Here is an 8,351-nt window from a genome sequence, read left to right as displayed (position 1 = left end):
GGTGAATGTTCGTTTGTCTTATTTTATAGCTTTGCTGTTATGGATGTTGTCATCCATGTTAAAAGAAAATTAACGGTCCACTGTATATAAAAGGGAAATTATGAAGTAGGTTATTATAGTTATATGGGACATATATATGAAATGGTACTCTAGGGAACTCTTTATACTTATTCTTTTCTCAGTTAAAGTTCGATATTTGAAAAATGACAAATTTTTAGAGAGTAGAGACATTGGCTTTGCAGTTGCACATTTCTAGTTCACCTCGCCCACGAATGGCATATATAATATGGCTTATAAAATGGTTATCTCTCTCAAGTGTCTGGTTTAGAAATTTCGTAGATGGCTAAAAATTTCTTAAATGTTATTTTTCGACTTTGTAAAGCATTTTTAAAACAGCAACTTGAACCTAAGTTCGTTGCTAACATTTTAAATAGCAGCTAATCTGCTACAAATTGCCGCGGCTGGTAATTGAATATTAAAAGATATTTTAAAAAGCTGACATTCTTTACAAAACAGTCAGCCAAAATAATTCAAATATTAACTGAGAATTCAATGCCTTTTGGCAGTTTATGTAGTTTGTTTTATGTTATATAAAACGGAAAATTTTGTGGATCTTTTCACCTATTGGCGGGTTATACGAATTTAAGGCATAATAGATTATTTTAACATATTTCTTTTACTGTTCTCGACGTAAAATACTTTTGAGAATCGAACTCTTTGTGGTAGTAAAGAATAAAATTTAAAATTGACAAATACCTAAATCTGGGAACATAAGATTATGTGGAAAATTATTCAAGGATTGGGACAATCATCAAATAAAACATTTCAAGTTTGGCCTCGAATCCGCTGGATTAGAACCAGTCATGAGCCATACTGAAAAATCATTAATCGTATTTTAGACTGTTTTTCAATAGTAATAAGATAAAGAAAACCTTAAAATTAATTAAAAATTTGTTGGCCAGAGCTTTAGAGGCCAACATAAAAACTAGAATTGATCTTATCATTTTTCATTTAACTATCCGTGGAAAGCTGTCTATAATACGCTATGATAAATAATCTAGTGGATAGTAGAAAGGATTAAGTTTAGCTGCGGTTCAACTTCAAAAATTTTAAGCCAGATCCCTTTGTTATACTCCCAAAAGCTAAAATCGAATCATAATTAGATTTTCTTATAATAAGTTTATCTGTTATTGAGAGGGAAAAATCAAATCATGATACACAGAATTTTCTACGTATCAACTTAAAATTTCAACGTAATTTGTTATTATTGAATATTGATATAAGGCAAAACATATGGTAATCAAGGATGACAACATCCATAAAAGCGAAGCTCTGAAACGGTATGACAACCGAACATTAACTCTTGTAAAGTGTCAGAACTAAATATACAACATATGAATTTATAAGTTTTGAAAAAATTGTACGTGAATTTGTTGCAAATACAGAATTCTGTTTAAGGACATACTGACATTTTAGGGCTTGATTATAGAGATGCTTCGCTCAAAATATTGTACCTTATTTGTAATAGGAATAGGTAATCAAAAAATCAGACCAATCTGATGATTTTATCACATGAAAATTGTTGTTAAAAATATAAACAAAACATGTTTAAAATAGACGTACGGACATTCTGGAAACGATTATAGAGTTGCTACGCTTTCTAAATCGTACCTAACTACTACAGGAATCACCATGCAAAGTTTGAAATCGATGGGACAATTCTAACATGCCTAAATTAACAAAAAAAGCTATCCGTTAGGGATGGACAGACGGACTGACCGAACCTAATTATAGAAAAGCTTCGCTTTTAAAAATCATTACACAAAAGAGATAGTTTTATGAAATAAATTTAACACATGCGTCCTTTGAAATTTTAATTAAGTCCTTAATTAGAAATAAAGTTAATCAATAGAATGATAACAAAAGTTAAATTTGATTGTTTAAGTTGTCATTTCATAAAGGATGGTTTTAATTAAATGACTCGTTTAATACATTATTTAAAAATATATTTAAATCCCACAATTAGCCACCAGTAAAATAGTCGCAAGATTTTATGAAAACAATACGGTTTCACAGTTGTATTTATTGGTAAAAAATTATTTGAAATCAAGTTGAGCTATCCAACAGAAAACTAAAATCATTCAATTGATTTATTATTACTTGAAGCCTACCCAAGATTATCATGTACACCAATATTGTAAAACTTGTAGTTGGCTAAAATAATGATACTATGAATAACCTCATCCCCTTCCCTCCTAATGAATGAACGAACTGACCAATGAGTGATGTCCATGTTAGCAACCTAATTGTCGACAATTTTCTCCTGTCATAATATCCACGTATATTCTATATCCATTGTTAACTCATTATTCAAATATTAAAACGATTTTTTAACTACCATTTCTAGTTTGAACTTTATCCTGATGTAAAGTATTGTCCTTGTTATTCAATCTTGAAAAAGCAGCCCTATGGAATACTAAACATGCCAAAAAAAACATCATTTTTCAATATTCATTTTTTCCCCCGCAATATTATAGAATCATATTGCATGTTTTTTAAAGAAATAGTTGGATGTATGCGTGTGTTTTGTATCAGTTTTGGGCAAGTTTTATGCTATTTAGAGGGCGATTTCTAAGTTCAATGGGCATAGACGTCCAAGGGGGGGGGGTAATGGGGCGATTACCCCCCCAAACGAATTTGGGGGTGCCGTAGGCACCCCTAAAATTTTTTTCATTTACCCCCAACCATTTAGGAGGGGGTATTTACCCCCCCAAACAATTTTGGGGGGGTAAATACCCCCCCCCCAAAATAGAAAATCTCTAACAAAAAAAATCTTTGCGCGCTTCACGCGCATTTTTAATACTAAATTTTTGATAAAATTTAAATTACCCTCCCAAAAATTTTACCCCGGGGGTAAATTTTTGGGGGGGTAAACAAATTTTACCCCTGCCAACAGATTTCAGGGGGGGTAATCACCCCCCCCAAGCAAATTTTACCCCCGGGGTAAAAATTTTGGGGGGGGGGGTAAAAAAAATTTGCAGCGCGATTCACGCGCCATTTTACCCCCCCCCGCAAAACCGAATTATCCCCCCCTTAAAAATAAAAAGCTTGGACGCCCCTGTCAATGGGTAAGACATTATTTTGTTAGACAAAAATTTCTTCTTTTTGGTCCATTAACCAGGGGTACTTGGTAAAGAAGGACCCAACAGACAACCAATTTCTCTGGAACTTGGGCCGTTCTTTCACACAAAGTGCCTGTTGTTCACTGATAACCCCACCCACTTACTTTTTAAATAAATTTAAAATAATGAGAGGGGGAAGTTTTTCTTTTCCAATGACCAACACCTGCAGGGGTCCTAACCCTAAGGTGTCAAAACCTTAACTTACTTAAAGTTATGAACAAACAAGCGAAAAAATATCTCCCCCACGCCCTTATTTTCAAAATATTTTATTAATAAAGTGGGATAATCAGGGCTTGACAAGATACTAATTTGTTTTAAAGTGCTATTGGGTCCAAAAAAAACTCCTGCTTTAATTATGACCAGTGCCATAATAGCAGCAGTAGATACCATTGTTGACGTTTTTTCTTTGATTTTATTGATATTTATTTATTTACTGTTAAATGTAAATAATTTTGAACGAGAACCGCCAACACAAACAGTGTGAAAACACAATGATCAAAAACGATACATAACAGTTTTCTATTATTTTTAACAGAGATTTTGTCCTCTTGGCAGATTTATAAAACTTTTAACTAGAATAAAAATCTTTTATTTAGAACATAGAAAAGTATTCTATAATTTGCAATATATCATATTTACAGTTTTTCTTATAATTATGTGTATCAAGTTTTCCAGTATGGCTTCAAAACCGGTTCCCAGCCATACTAAAGAAACATGTATAGCATTGTATTTCTGACAATTTTCCACGAATATTAATATAAAATTTATAGATTGATACCAGTTTTGTTTGACCAGGCCTTCGCCCCATAGGGCCTAACAAAACTGGTATTAATTTTATAATGTTTCACTTTTTAACTACAGAAAGCTGTCTATAATACGATCTAATAAAGACTTTTGTTCTAGCCATAAATTCTTTCTATCCGATCCAGCTTTTTACAGAAGAAAATTATGTCAAACTTTACTGACATTGAAATGCACAATCAGAAGACAAGAAAAATATTTGGGAAACAAGGACAATTGCATCCAATTTTAGCAAAGATTTTTGAAAGCTTGACATCTAAGTTTATATGCGTTGTGTTTTTGCTTGTATGTTCTTTTTTTTTCATGACTTAATTATAAAGATACTAGTGGCCTCGCCCCTAGCCTCTAGGGGCTTTGCCCCAAGAGGTATAATTACATCTTCTATTACTTACCCAGCAGAACGGATCACAAATTTTCGCACCTACCCAGCAGGAAAATATTTTGCGATTAAATTTGCAAAATTCGTAAAATTCGTAATTTTCGTAAAATTCGTAATTTTCGTAAAATTCGTAATTTTCGTAAAATTCGTAAAATTCGTAAATTCGTAAAATTTGAAGAAGAAAAAAATGGGGGGGGGGAATTTTTGTTTTTGGGGGGGTTGGGGGTGTCCCGACCCCCAAGAAAATAGTTTAAAACCACCGCAGGACCAATAGGTATATACCCTGAAGAGTAGAATCCGATCAGTTCAGTGTTTACTGAGATCTTAAGCTTCAGACGGACGGACGGACAGACAGAAAGACATCGTTCTACTTTGTATTATAGATAACATTATTTTTTAATATTTCTTGATTCAATATTAAAAGATTGTATATTATATTAATATCATATCAAAATACAAAAAAATAATTCCCTTAAAGTAATAGGATGTCTATCTTTTTGTACCGAAGGATCTCGCTAACCCCTGAACTGATAAGGTTCTCCTATTAATTGGGACTGAGAAGATTTTAACTTTTTTGGGTTATCTTTACCTCCCAAGAGAGATCGTCCCTAGAAAAATGACCCTTTCAAATAAAAAGTGAATAGGGGGGGGGGGGGGGTTGGCATTACCACATCCACCTCAAATATCTTTAAGGATCTTTAGAGGCATAGCCGCAAGTTAACTATAATACAAAGTAGCTTGATGTCTGTCTGTCCGCCCGTCTGTCTCTTAAGATCTTGGTGACCACTGAACCGATGTGATTCTACTCTTCAGGGAATATACCTACTGGTCCTGTGGTGGTTTTAAGCTATTTTCTTGGGGCGTAGGACAACCCATACACACCAAAAATAAAAAAATTTCTCCCAAAATTTGTTTGTGATGATGCAGATGATGAAGATGCACCACATGCTCTACATTTTTAAAAATTACTTCTTGGGGCAAAGCCAATAGAGGCTAGGGGCGAAGCCGCTAGTGAATAAATAAAGAGATAGTATAAAGATAGATAGATATCTAAAAAGATGTATACTTGTTAGTTACATAATTTGCAAGATAGATAGATATCTTAAAGATTTATACTTGCTAGTTACATAATTTGCAAGATAGCTAGATATCTAAAAAGATGTATACTTATTAATTACATAATTTGCAAGATAGCTAGATATCTAAAAAGATGTATACTTGTTAGTTACATAATTTGCAAGATAGCTAGATATCTAAAAAGATGTATACTTGTTAGTTACATAATTTGCAAGATAGCTAGATATATAAAAAGATGTATACTTGTTAGTTACATAATTTGCAAGATAGAAAGATATCTAAAAAGATGTATACTTGTTAGTTACATAATTTGCAAGATAGCTAGATATATAAAAAGATGTATACTTGTTAGTTACATAATTTGCAAGATAGAAAGATATCTAAAAAGATGTATACTTGTTAGTTACATAATTTGCAAGATAGCTAGATATATAAAAAGATGTATACTTGTTAGTTACATAATTTGCAAGATAGAAAGATATCTAAAAAGATGTATACTTGTTAGTTACATAATTTGCAAGATAGCTAGATATATAAAAAGATGTATACTTGTTAGTTACATAATTTGCAAGATAGAAAGATATCTAAAAAGATGTATACTTGCTAGTTACATAATTTGCAAGATAGCTAATTATCTAGATTGTAGTGGAAGAATTATTGTTGACAGATTAGATTAAACCAACATTCTTTTTCTCAAGATAGATAGATAGATAGATAGATAGATAGATATCTAGATTGTAGTGCAAGAATTATTGTTGACAGAATAGATTAAACCAACATTCTTTTTCTCAAGATAGATAGATAGATAGATAGATAGATAGATATCTAGATTGTAGTGCAAGAATTATTGTTGACAGAATAGATTAAACCAACATTCTTTTTCTCAAGATAGATAGATAGATAGATAGATAGATAGATAGATAGATAGATAGATAGATATCTAGATTGTAGTGCAAGAATTATTGTTGACAGAATAGATTAAACCAACATTCTTTTTCTCAAGATAGATAGATAGATAGATAGATAGATAGATAGATAGATAGATAGATAGATAGATAGATAGATAGATAGATAGATAGATAGATAGATAGATATATAGATAGATAGATAGATAGATAGATATATAGATAGATATATAGATAGATAGAAAGATAGATAGATATATAGATAGATAGATAGATAGATAGATAGATAGATAGATAGATATCTAGTGGAAGAATTATTGTTGACAGAATAGATTAAACCAACATTCTTTTTCTCAAGATAGATAAATAGATAGATAGATAGATAGATAGATAAATAGATAGATATCTAGATTGTAGTGGAAGAATTATTGTTGACAGAATAGATTAAACCAACATTCTTTTTCTCAAGATTAACACCAACATGTAATTCTCAGGTATACAAGTTATTCTATTCTTTAATAGTAATCCTTTTTTGTTTGCTGTTCGTTTAAGATTATGCTAATCATAGAACAGATTGAGTTCTCCATGTAGGGGTGATTTGTATAGTGTGGTTTCATGCTATTTTTCTGCTTATTCAATACAGAGACCATAAATGCTAGAGGCTTAGCCTTTAGTTATTCTTAAAGTACTTAAAGAATTTCAGAAAGAAGTTACTTTGAACTTAAAAAATGGTTTTAGTCTTATGATTGTACATTTTTATATTCATAAAAACTGGATGTAATACGATGCTAGACATAATTTTTCAGTATGGCTGAGAACCGATTCTAATCAATATTAATCGGTTTCGAATGAATACGAGAAAATATATTCTTCTCATTATGATTGAATAAGAAATTTATAGAGCCCAAATCCATTTAAGTTGTGAAAGCAAGGATATTACATAAGATTACAAAAAAAGATTTTGGCAAATGTGAGGTTTATACTATACCTGGGTTTTACATACAATATTGCACATTAGATAAGACCATTTACGTAAATAAACCATTCATCTTGTAAAAAAATCCAAACCTTTCCAAATTGGGCATTGCCTATTCAAATTGGGAGTGCAGTTGTTCTTAAACCTGCTGAGGAATGATGTCTTAGGCAAAAAATTTCCTATTATTTAAATTTAAATTGATGATTCCTTTATTGATGTGGCATCTCGAAACAAAAAAACAAAATTTGATGTAGATAAGTAATTAAATAGTTCCCGTAAAAGGACATGCTTTAATTTTTAGGATTTTATTATAGCGATGCTTTGCTTATAATATTGTACATTGTTGTCCTAGGAATCAATTTTTCAAAGTTCAAATGAGTAGGTTAATTATATCATACAAAAAGTTGTTGCCAAAACTGTTTAAATCAGAATTATTTAAATAAACGTACAGACTTTCAGGTAACGAGTTGCAGCGTTTACTAAATCGATAGGACAATTCTAACATGTTTAAATAAAGGAAAATAAGAATTCGATACGCTTATAAAAAGTAGTACATTATACATAAAACATCTTGTTATTATTATTATCTTATACATTTTTAAGGTTTCTTATTCTATTTGTTTTGTTTTAGAAAATTGTCTTTCATAACCGAAGCTTTTCTATAATTAGTACCTATACATAAGTCCGTCCGTCTGTACGTAACGGTTGGCTTATTTTCAAAACTTTAAATCATATTGGTCCCCAAAGTTTTATAAACACAGTCTTTCATTTATTGGGTTAAAGAATTTGGGGATAGTTGATGAATAATGATCGGTTGGTAAACTTTATTAGCAGTATACAATGTTGGTGATTTTAAAGAAAATTTGCCTCCAAATAAACAAATTAATTCAATAGTAGGATTTATTTTCTTTATCTTAATTTGGGTTCAGCATAATTTATCGTCCATTGTCTTATCCCATAAGATTCCTGTATTTTAAGGATAAAAACAAGGATGACAACATCCATAAAAACGAAGCTCTGAAGTTGAAGGG

This window comes from Acartia tonsa, chromosome 13 (genome assembly GCF_053477335.1).
Source record: "Acartia tonsa isolate MP-2025a chromosome 13, ASM5347733v1, whole genome shotgun sequence".
Taxonomy (NCBI): Eukaryota; Metazoa; Arthropoda; class Copepoda; order Calanoida; family Acartiidae; genus Acartia; species Acartia tonsa.
The sequence above is the reverse complement of the archived record's forward strand: the minus strand, read 5'-3'. Positions refer to the sequence as shown.